This window comes from Oryctolagus cuniculus, chromosome 13 (assembly GCF_964237555.1).
Source record: "Oryctolagus cuniculus chromosome 13, mOryCun1.1, whole genome shotgun sequence".
Taxonomy (NCBI): Eukaryota; Metazoa; Chordata; class Mammalia; order Lagomorpha; family Leporidae; genus Oryctolagus; species Oryctolagus cuniculus.
In genome coordinates, this window is record NC_091444.1 from 88,946,822 (window position 1) to 88,958,777 (window position 11,956).

Genomic DNA, 11,956 nt, shown 5'->3' on the forward strand with positions numbered 1-11,956 from the left:
CCCCAGGTCCTCCTCGGTGTCCAACTGCTCCTGCTGTAGCTCCACCTCGGTGTCTAGGCACTCCAGCTCCAGCTCCTCCTCAGTATCCAGCTGCTCCACAGCTCCAGTTCCTCCTAAGCCCCTGGCTGCTACTCAGTTCCAGCTCCTCCTTGATGTTCAGCCTCTCCAGCTCTATTTCCTCCTAGGCCCCCTGCTGCTTTAGTCTAGCTCCTCCTTGGCCCCAGTCACTCGGTATCTCCAGCTCTTCCTCAGCCCCCAGCCGCTCCAGCTCCTCCTCAATGTCCAGCCGCACAAGTTTCAGCTCCTGCTTGGCATCCAGGTGTTCCACAGCTCCAGCTCCTCCTCAGCCCCCATCTGCTTGGCAGCTCCAGCTTCTCCTAGGCATCCAGCCACTCCAGCTCCAGCTCCTCCTTGGCGTCCAGCCACTCTGTACCTCCAGCTTCTCCTAGGCATCCAGCCACTCCAGCTCCAGCTCCTCCTGTGTCCAGCTGCTCTGTAGCTCCAGCTCCTCCTCAGCCCCTGCTGCTATGAAGCTCCAACTCCTCCTCAGATCCCTGCTGCTCGGCAGCTCCAGCTCCTCCTCAGTGACCAGCCGCTCCAGCTCAAGCTCTTTATCAGCATCCAGCCGCTCCAGTTCCAGCTCCTCCTTGGTGTCCAGCCACTCCAGCTCCTCCTTGGTGTCCAGCTTCTTGGAAGCTCCAGCTCCTCCCTGGTTTCCAGCTGTTCCAGCTCTAGCTTCTTCTTTGCCCCCAGTCTCTCGGCAGCTCCAGCCCCTCTAGGCCCTCAGTTGCTGGCTGCTCCGCAGCTCCACCTCAGCCCCTGCCACTCCACAGCTCCAGCTCCTCCTCAGCATCCAGTCTCTCTGCTCCAGCTCCTCCTCAACGTCCAGCCACTCAGCAGCCCCAGCACCTCCTCGACGTCCAGCCGCTCCACAGCTCTAGTTCCTCCTCAGCTCCCGGCCACTCGACATCTCCAGCTCCTCCTCAGCATCCAACTGCTCCAGCTCCAGCTCCTCCTAGTGTCCAGTCTCTCCAGCTCCAGCTCCTCCTCAGCCCCCACAGCTATGCAGCTCCAGCTCTTCCTCAGCATCCAGCCATTCCACAGTTCCAGCTCTGCCTCAGCCCCTGGGCACTACGCAGTTCCAGTTCCTCTCTGGCATCCATCAGCCCCAGCTCCAGCTACCCTTTGGCATCCAGGCACTCCACAGCTCCAACTCCTCCTCAGAACCCTGCCACTCAGCAGCTCCAGCTCCTCCTCAGTGAGCAGCTGCTCCAGCTGAAGCTCTTCATCAGCATCCAGCCACTCCAGCTCCAGCTCCTCCTTGGTGTCCAGTCACTCCAGCTCCAGGTCCTCCTCATCGTCCAGCCCGTCCAGCTCCAGCTCCTCCTCAGAGTCCAGCTGCTCCAGCTTCAATTCCTGCTTGGCGTCCAGCCACTCCAGCTCCTCCTCAGCATCCAGCCACTCTGCAGCTCCAGCTCATCCTTGGCATCCAGACGCTCCAGCTCCAGCTCCTTCTTGGAGTCCAGTGGCTCCAGCTCTAGCTCCTCATTGTCCAGCTGCTCCAGCTGTAGCTCCTCCTCGGCCCCCACCCGCTCCAGCTCCAGCTCCTCCTTGGTGCTCCTGATGCTCCACAGCTCCAGCTCTTCCTCAGCCCCTGGCCGCTCCGCAGCTCCAGCTCCTCCCCAGCGTTCAGCATCTCCAGCTCATCCTTGGTTTCCAGGCACTCCAGCTCCAGGTCCTCCTCAGTGTCCAGTCACTCAGCAGCCCCAGGTCCTCCTCGGTGTCCAACTGCTCCTGCTGTAGCTCCACCTCGGTGTCTAGGCACTCCAGCTCCAGCTCCTCCTCAGTATCCAGCTGCTCCACAGCTCCAGTTCCTCCTAAGCCCCTGGCTGCTACTCAGTTCCAGCTCCTCCTTGATGTTCAGCCTCTCCAGCTCTATTTCCTCCTAGGCCCCCTGCTGCTTTAGTCTAGCTCCTCCTTGGCCCCAGTCACTCGGTATCTCCAGCTCTTCCTCAGCCCCCAGCCGCTCCAGCTCCTCCTCAATGTCCAGCCGCACAAGTTTCAGCTCCTGCTTGGCATCCAGGTGTTCCACAGCTCCAGCTCCTCCTCAGCCCCCATCTGCTTGGCAGCTCCAGCTTCTCCTAGGCATCCAGCCACTCCAGCTCCAGCTCCTCCTGTGTCCAGCTGCTCTGTAGCTCCAGCTCCTCCTCAGCCCCTGCTGCTATGAAGCTCCAACTCCTCCTCAGATCCCTGCTGCTCGGCAGCTCCAGCTCCTCCTCAGTGACCAGCCGCTCCAGCTCAAGCTCTTTATCAGCATCCAGCCGCTCCAGTTCCAGCTCCTCCTTGGTGTCCAGCCACTCCAGCTCCAAGTCTTCCTCGGTGTCCAGCCACTCCAGCTCCAGTTCCTAATCGGCGTAAAGCCACTATGCAGCTCCAGCTCCTCCTTGGTTCCAGGGCTGCTCGGCAGCTCCAGCTCCTCCTCGGTGTTCAGCTGCTCCAGCTCTAGCTCCTCCTTAGTGTCCAGCAGCTCTAGCTCCAGCTCTTCCTTGGTGTCCAGCCACTCTGCAGCTCCAGCTCCTTGGCTCCCGGCCACTCAGCAGCTCCAGCTCCTCCTTGATGTCCAGATTCTCCAGCTCTAGCTCCTCCTCAGCATCCAGCTGCTCCAACTGCAGATCCTCCTGTGTCCAGCTGCTCCAGCTCTAGCTCCTCCTTGGCCCAAGCTACTCCACACCCCCAACTCCTCCTTGGCTTCAAGGCACTTAGCAGCTCCAGCTCCTCCTTGGTGACCAGCTTCTCTGTGGCTCCAACTCCTCCTCAGACCCCGCTGCTATGCAGCTCCAGCTCCTCCTTGGCATCCAGCCACTCTGCAGCTCCAGCTCCTCCTCAGATCCTGGATGCTCGGCAGCTCCAGCTCCTCCTCAGAGTCCAGCCGCTCCAGCTGCAGCTCCTCCTTGGAATCCAGCCACTTCAGCTCTAGCTCCTCCTCAACCCCCAGCTACTCCAGCTCCAGCTGCACCTCAGCATCCAGCCACTCCACCTCCAGCTCCTCAGTGCCAGCTGCTCCACCTCTCCAGCTCTTCCTCAACCCCCAGCTGCTCTGCAGCTCCAGCTCCTCCTCGGTGTCCAACCACTCAAGCTCCAGTTCCTCCTCAGAGTCCAGCCACTCCAGCTCCAGTTCCTGCTCAGTGTCCAGCCACTCCAGCTCCTCCTCATTGTCCAGCCACTCCACAGCACCAGCTCTTCCTTGGCGTCCAGGCCTACACCACTCCAGCTCTTCCTTAGCCCCCAGCTGCTCCAGCTCCAGCTCCTTGTCAGTGTCCAGCCACTCCAGCTCCAGCTCCTGCTTGGTGTCCAGCCGCTCCAGCTCCAGGTCCTCCTCGGCCCTCAGACACTCCAGCTCCAGCTCTTCCTCAGGGTCCAGCCGCTCTGCTGCTCCAGCTCTTCCTCAGCCCCTGGCCTCTCTGCAGCTCCCGCTCCACCTTGGCATCCAGCTGCTCCAGCTCCAGCTCCTAATCGGTGTAAAGCCACTATGCAGCTCCAGCTCCTCCTCGGCTCCCATCCACTCTGCAGCTCCAGCTCCTCCTTGGCATCCAGCCCCTTCAGCTCTAGCTCCTCCTAGACCTCCAGCCACTCCAGCTCCAGCTCCTCCTTGGCACCCTGCTGTTCAGCAGCTCCAGCTCCTCCTCAGCATCCAGCTTCTCACCTCCAGCTCCTCCTGGGTGTCTAGCCACTCAGCAGCCCCAGCTTGTCTTCGACTTCAGCCACCCTGTGGCTCCAGCACCTCCTCGGCTCCCAGTTGCTCGGCATCTCCAGCACCTACTCGGCATCCAGCCACTCCAGCTCCAGCTCCTCCTTGGTGTCCAGCCACTCCATCTCCAGCTCCTAATCGGCTTCAAGCCACTATGCAGCTCCAGCTCCTCCTTGGCTCCCATCCACTTGGCAGCTCCAGCTCCTCCTCAGTCCCTGGCCGCTCCTTAGCTCCAGCTCCTTTTCGGTGTCCAGGTGCTCTGCAGCTCCAGCTCCTCCTCAGCATCCAGCCTCTCAAGCTCCAGCTCCTCCTTGCCTCCCAGAAGCTCAGCAGCTCCAGCTCCTCCTCAGTGTCCAGCTGCTCCAACTCCAGCTCCTCCTTGGCTCCCTACAGCTCGGCAGCTCCAGCTCCTCCTTGGCGTCCAGCCACTCCAGCTCCAGCACCTACTCGGCGTCCAGCTGCTCCAGCTCCAGCTCATCCTTGGTTTCCAGCTCTCTGCAGCTACAGCACCTCCTCAGCATCCAGGCACCCGGCAGCACCAGCTCCTCCTCAGCGACCAGCTGCTCTGCAGCTCCAGCTCCTCGTCTCCTAGCTGCTCGGCATCTCCAGCTCCTCCTTGGCGTCCAACTGCTCCAGCTCCAGCTCATCCTTTGTGCCAAGCTGCTCTGCAGCTACAGCACCTCTTCAGCATCCAGGCGCCCAGCAGCTCCAGTTCCTCCTCAGCTCCTGGCTGCTCGGCATCTGCAGCTCCTCCTCGGCATCCAACCCCTCCAGCTTCAGCTCCTCCTCGGCATCCAGCCACTCGGTAGCTCCAAGTCCTCCTCGACATCCACCCCTTCTGCAGCTCCAGCATCTTCTTGGCTCCCGGCAGCTTGGCATCTCCAGCACCTCCTAAGCGTCCAGCCGCTCTAGCTCCAGCTCATCATCGGTGTCCAGCCACTCCAGCTCCAGCTCCTCCTTGGTGTCCAGCCGCTCTGCAGCTCCAGCTCCTCCCCAGCCCCTGGCCACTCCTCAGCTCCAGCTCCACCTCAGTGTCCAGCTACTCGGCAGCCCCAGCTCCTCCTCGACGTCCAGCTGCTTCAGCTGAAGCTCCACCTTGGTGTCCAGGCACTCCAGCACCAGCTCCTCCTCAGCACCCAGCTACTCTGCAGCTCAAGCTCCTCCTCAGCTCAGGCGCACTCCACAGCTCCAGCTCCTCCTCAGCGTCCAGCTGCTCTGCAGCTCCAGTTCCTCTTCAACCCCCGGCTGCTCCAGTTCTAGCTCCTCCTCAACACCCAGCTGCTACAGCTCCAGCTCCTCCTCAGTGTCCAGCCACTCCACTTCCAGCTTCTCCTCAGTGTCAGCTGCTCCACAGATCCAGCTCCTCCTCGGCATCCAGCCGCTGCAGCTCAGCTCATCCTCCGCATCCAGACACTTGGCAGCCCCAGCTCCTCCTTGAAGTCCAGCCGCTTGGAATCTCCAGCTTCTCCTAGGCATCCAGCCACTCCAGCTGCAGCTCCTCCTTGGCTCCTGGCAGCTTGGCAACTCCAGCTCCTCCTCGCCATCCAGCCACTCCAGCTCCAGCTCCTCCTTGGCATCCAGCCATTCCACAGCTCCAGCTCTTTCTCAGCCTCTGGCTGCTCTACAGCTCCAGCTCCTCCTCAGCATCCAGCCACTCCAGCTCCAGCTCCTCCTTGGCCTCCAGTCACTCGGCATCTCCAGCTCTTGTTCGGCCCCCAGTTGCTCCAGGCCCAGCTCCTCCTTGGCGTCCAGCTGCTCCAGTTCTAGCTCCTCCTCAATCCCCAGCTGCTACAGCCCCAGCTCCTCCTCAGTGTCCAGCCACTCCAGTTCCAACTACTCCTCGGTGTCCAGCTGCTCTGCAGATCCAGCTCTTCCTCAGCATCCAGCCACTCCAGCTCAGCTCCTCCTCAGCATCCAGCCACTCGGCAGCCCCAGCTCCTCCTTGAAGTCCAGCCGCTCCAGCTCCAGCTCCTCCTTGGCTCCCGGCTGCTTGGCAGCTCCAGCTCCTCCTAGGCTCCCAGCCACTCCAGCTCCAGCTCCTCCTTGGCTTCCAGCCATTCCAACTCCAGTTCCTTTTTGGCTCCCAGCCACTTGGCAAGTCCAGCTCCTCCACAGTGTCCAGCCACTCCAGCTCTAGTTCCTCCTTGGCACCAGTCGCTCCCCAGTTCTAGCTCCTCCTTGGCATCCATCCACTCCACAACTCCTGCTCTCTTCAACCCGTGGCCACTCTGCGGCTCCAGCTCCTCCTTAGCTCCCAGCCACTCCAGCTCCAGCTCCTCCTCAGCCTCCAGCTGCTTGGCAATTCCAGCTCCACCTTGGCATCCAGCTGCTCCACACCTCCACTCCTCCTTAGCTACCGGCCACTCCAGCCCCAACTCCTCCTTGGCGTCCAGCCGCTTCAGCTCTAGCTCCTCCATGACCTCCAGTTGCTCCAGCTCCAGTTCCACCTCAGCATCCAGCTGCTGCAGCTCCAGCTCCTCCTAAGTGTCCAGCTGCTCTGTGGCTATAGCTCCTCCTCAGCCCCTGGCGCTCTGCAGCTCCAGCTAATCCTCAGCACCCACTGCTCTGCTGCTCCATCTCTTCCTCGGCTCCCGGCTGCTCCACAGCTCCAGCTTCTCCTTGGCATCCAGCTGCTCCAGCTGCAGCTCCTCCTCAGTGTCCAGCCACTCTGCAGCTCCATCTCCTCCTTGCATCCAGCTGCTTCAGCTCCAGCTCCTCCTTGGCATCCAGCCACTCTAACTCCAGCTCCTCCTTGGCTCCCAGCTGCTCAGCAGCTCTAGCTCCTCCTCACTGTCCAGTCACTCCAACTCTAGCTCCTCCTTGGCCACCAGTCAATCCTCAGCTCCACCTGCTCCTTGGCATCCAGATACTCCGCAGCTCCAGCTCCTCCTTGGCTCCCGGCTGCTCCAGCTCTGGCTCCTCCTTGGCCTCCAGCTGCTCGGCAGCTCCATCTCTTCCTTGGCATCCAGATACTCCGCAGCTCCAGCTCCTACTCGGCGTCCAGCTGCTCCAGCTTCAACTCCTCCTTGGCTCCCAGCCACTCAGCAGCTCCAGCTCTTCAGTGCCCAGCCACTCCAGCTCTAGCTCCTCCTTGGACACCAGTCACTCGGCAGCCACAGCTCCTCCTTGGCATCCAGCTGCTCCAGCTCTAGCTCCTTCTCAACCCTCAGCCCCTCCAGCTCCAGCCCCTCATTATCTAGCCATTCCAGTTCCAGCTGCTCCTCAGAATCCTGCTGCTCTGCATCTCCAGCTCTCCCTCATCTCCTGGCCACTCGGCAGCTCCAGCTCCTCTTCGGCATCCAGCTGCTTCAGCTCTAGCTCCTCCATGACCTCTAGCCACTCCAGGTCCAGCTCCACCTCCACATTCAGCTGCTCCAGCCCCAGCTCCTCCTCAGTGTCCAGCTGCTCTGCATCTCCATCTCTTCCTCAGCCCCCAACAACTCCACAGCTCCAGCTCCTCCTCGGCATCCAGCCACTCTGCAGCTCCAGCTCCTCCTCAGATCCTGGATGCTCAGCAGCTCTAGCTCCTCCTCATGGTCCAGCTGGTCCAGCTCTAGCACCTCCTTGGCACCAGTCGCTCAGCAGCTGCAGCTCGTCCTCGGCCCCCAGCCTCTCCAGCTTCAGCACCTCCTCGGTGTCCAGCTGTTCCAGCTCTATCTCCTCTTTGGACCCAGTTGCTCTGCAGCTCTAGCTCCCACTTGGCCCTAGCCACTCCACTTCTAGCACCTCCTCAGTGTCCAGCTGTTCCGCAGATCCAGCTCCTCCTCAGAGTCCAGCCGCTCATCTCCAGCTCCTCATTGGCCCCCAGCCACTCCAGCTCCAGTTCCTCCTTGGCCCTCAGCTGCTCCAGCTCCAGCTACTCCTCAGCATCCAGCTGCTCAAGCTCCATCTCTTTCTTGGCATTCTGCCACTCCACAGGTCAGGCTCCTCCTCAGCCCCCAGCTGCTCCACAGCTCCAGCTCCTCCTCGGCCCCCAGCCACTCCATCTCCATTTCCTCCTCAGTATCCAGCCGCTCTGAAGCTCCAGCTCCTCCTCGGCTCCCATCTGCTCAGCAACTCCACCTCTTCTTCGGTGTCCAGCCACTCCAGCTGCAGCTCCTCCTCAGCCCCAAGCTGCTCCACAGTTCCAGCTCCTCCTTGGCTCCTAGCCACTCAGTATCTTCAGCTCCTCCTCAGTGTCCATTCCCTCCAGAGCTCCAGCTCCTCCTTGGTGTCCAGCAGCTCCTCAGCTCCAGCTCTTCCTCGGCATCCAGCTGCTCCACAGCTCCAACTCCTTGGAGTCCAGCCACTCTAGCTCTAGCTCCTCCTCAGCCCCCAGCTGCTCCACAGCTCCAACTCCTCCTCAGTGTCCAGGCACTTAGCATCTCCATCTTCTCTTCAGCATCCAGCCACTCCAGCTCCAGCTCCTTGGCCCCCGGCCACTCGGCAGCTCCAGCTCCTCCTCCGTGTCCAGCTGCTCCAGCTCTAGCTCCTCAGCATCCAGCCACTCAAGCTGCAGCTCCTCCTAAGCATCCAGCCACTTCAGCTCCAGCTCTTCCTCAACCTCCAGCCACTCTGCAGCTCCAGCTCTTCCTCAGCCCCCGGCTGCTCCACAGCTTCAGCTTCTCCTTGGTCTCCAGCTGCTCCAGCTCCAGCTCCTCCTCAGTGTCCAGCTGCTCAGCTCCTCTTTGGTGTCCAGTTGTTCCACAGCTCCAGCTCCAGTAGCTCCTCTGGCTCCCCGAATGCCTCCTGTCACAGGCAGGACAACAAACGGTGCCTGTGCTCCAAATCACAACCACCTAAAATGGAGAGGAAAAGATGGAGCACATCTCCTAAACCCACCAAAGTGCACATTTGGAGGCTCACCAGGAACGTGACCAAGGACCACATCATGGAGATATTTTCCACTATGGGAAGAGTAAAATGATTGACATGCCTGTCGACAGGATGCACCCATCTGTCTAAAGGCTATGCCTGTGTGGGGTTTGAGGAGGCCAAGAAGGCACTGAAGCACATGGATGAAGCACAAATTGATGGCCAGGAAATCACTGCTACTGCTGTGCTGGCCTCCTGGCCCAGGCCACCCCCTTGGGGATTCAGTCCTCCCAGGAGAATGCTTCTGCCACCTCCTATGTGGCGCAGGTCACCCCCCATGGATGAGAAGGTCTCCTCCCTGAGGTCAGGTCTCCCGTGCACCGGCAATCTCGCTCTCCTGGCTGCCACCACCACAGGAGCCCCTCCAGCTCCAACTCTTCCCACCGAAACTTGTTCCCCTGTAACTTATATCCCAGCCACCTCAGTTCTGTTGCTTTTCTGGCTGGAAAAGAATCAGTAGGAAAGGGAATTCCTCACGTAGGCAGGCTTCAGTGTCCACAGTGGAGTCATTTTCTCTGCAGGTCAAGTTCTGGCTGCAGAGACTTGAGGGTGTGGGGTTGTGCCTGGGAAGATGCCCTCCAGTTTCAGAGCCATAAAGCTCACCCATTCCTGGTTCCCAAGAGTCCCTTCAGCAGGGACAAGTGAGGCTTCTGGTACAACGAAGCTCCACCTGGCAGTGCAGTGACCCTTCCACAGGTGGCCTGGGCCAGGCTGTAGCCTTCTCACACCCTTGCTGGGCACTGCTGTCCTACAACCAGCTGCTGTTGGCCCAGAGGGGTGGCCACGAATGGCTCTGTCTCTACACATACTCCTCACACCCCTCTCCAGTTCCCATCACTCATTGACGTTGTTGAGTGAGCTGAGAGCCCGCTCTGCAGGGTCATCGTGGAAAGCCCCCATTGGCACCTGCCACTCACGGTGGGCTTGCTGGTTACCTTGGTATTGCTCTTGTTGGCTTTTATTGTACAGTCAGTACTATCAAATTCTTGTTTTGAGTTTTGTAACTTTACAACATTTTAGATAACTGTTGTGTTTGTTCTTTGTTGTGTATAGCGAAAGAATTGTGTTGAATAAACCTAGGGTTAGAATGCAAAAAAAAGGATGTTTATGTTAATACTATATTTTCTAATTTAATTGTGACACCAACATTTAGAAATTCTAATTACATAAAAATGGTTAGTTACAAATTCATTACTCTTCTACCACATTGGAGCACACAATAAAAGAAAGATTGTTTCCTTAAATTTTTCTTCTGAATTTTCTTCATATGCCTTGACCTAATTGATTTGGATTTGAGCAAGCTGAATTGTGCTTATATCCTTGTTTTATTCCCAAGCTATTGACTGGAACACAACTGGTACTTAAATTTGTAAAAATGTCACCAACTCAATAACTGGAATTGATCTGTGTCTTAGTTAAGGCATACTTCCATATCTAATTTTTATCTCTGCTAATTTTGACCACTCAGATATAATTTAACAGATTTTTCCTCAATTTTTTGCTAAAATATATGTACCTGAAAGTTTGTGGGAAAAATGTGTATAAAGCAATTTCTATTCTTATTAGTGATTCATAGTGTCTTGATTTATGATGAAACTGAAAAATTTGGCAGCACTTAGAACTGAAATGATATTTTGAGGTTAGAACTTGGATCCAATGGATTTCACATTTTGAGCGTTAAATACCTTTGTGTCCTTGGAAGAAAACTCTGAGACATTTGTATCCTGTTTTTAAAATCCATCAAAACGTGAAAGAAATTTCAAAACTAACCTCACAGAAAGTGCTTATGTAAACTACTCTCAAATTTAAAGTTGGTGCTCAAAATATTTCCAAATCTTGAAACTTTTTCAACAGTTCATGAAAATGACACTATAGTAGCATTTTCAACTTTAAATAGTATTTTCCATTTCCAATCATATGTGACTTCATAGAACTTTAATCTGTAGCTGAAATTAAAAACATACAAATGAAACAGAGATCTATAAAGTTTATTTAGGTGTAAAATATAAATTATCCCAGAGTTCATATATACATACATATTTATGAAGGCCATCATTTAATTCAATCATCCACAAAGAACAGATATTCAAATAAATTAAGTCGCACTGTTAATAACATGTAATATTTAGTTAGGCTTACAACGGTTACATCTGTTTTGAATAGGTACAGAAGTTTTTCATCTTGTCAGTATGCCATGAACAATACAGTTTGAAAAGTATTTACAAAGAATGTATTTGGTATTCCATACCATAATATATTTAGAGATTAAAGTATGTAAAAGAATGTGCATAGATTATTTGCAAAAACTCTGATATTTTATGTTGGGTACTTGAGCATGCATGTAATTTGGCATGTATACCAAGTGGAAATGTATTTCATAACTAGTATGGTAACAATCATTCTAACCAGAAACTCAGCTACTCAAAAGAGAGGCTAGTCAATGGGTACTGACTGAATATCAGTTTTTCTCTAAGATAGACAGAAGATACCAACAAATATATATGTGTACACAATGTAAAATAATTCCATATTAATCATCTTGAATCATACAGAAGGCAATTTATTGTCTCCTAAGCTTGGTTTAACTGGGGCCTTCCTGTAACCTATTGTATCCTGTCAGGGAGTCTACTATGCCATGCTTGCCTATTTTCTTAACTGTGTAGCTCATTCAGCAATGGATTTTCTTTGATAGCACACTATCCTTTACATATTGCTTTATAAAATCAAACATAATTCAAAGGAAGTATAAAATAGCATCTGACTTCAAGAGCCACAGATGACTACGGAAACCACAGTAAGTTAAAGGCATCTCCCAAGTTAATTGTATAGATTTTGAAGGTATTGCCCTCCAGACCTTATTAAGTAAACCATAGTATCTCAAAGGGTTATGAAAGATGAAACTTACTGACTCTTTATGCCTGGAAGAACAGGAGCCCTATGAAAGCCTGGAGCCCTTAGGGTCAAATAGATAAGGCATCTGAGTGACCAACATCAGCAGAGATGGAAATTAGAGATGGAAATATGACTTAACTAAGTCACACATTAATGACAGCTTTTGATTTGATGACATTATCAAAAGCTTAGCTGATACCACTATGTTACAGTTTGTAGCCAGGGGAACAAAGCAAGAACATAAGCAAAAGTCAAGTTCTTCAGTAGTCAATTCAATGAGGTCAAGGTATAAGAAGAAAATCCAAGAGAGGGTTTTATGGGAAAGCATGCTGTCCACCCTTTATCTTGTGCTTCAATTGTAATAGAAGAGTAATTATACTTTATTCATTTCTAAATACTGGTATCAGAATGTAAGTGGGAAGCATGATTTTACCATGGTATTTTAAAAAAGAAATGTCCAGG

The 11,956-nt window shown here is 55.0% G+C and overlaps 1 pseudogene; it reads left to right on the plus strand.

The window, feature by feature from the left end:
• The window catches only part of LOC127485582 (RNA-binding protein with serine-rich domain 1-like), a 208,631-nt pseudogene extending 197,385 nt beyond the window's left edge, over positions 1-11,246 (plus strand).
• Positions 11,247-11,956: the final 710 nt, after the last annotated feature.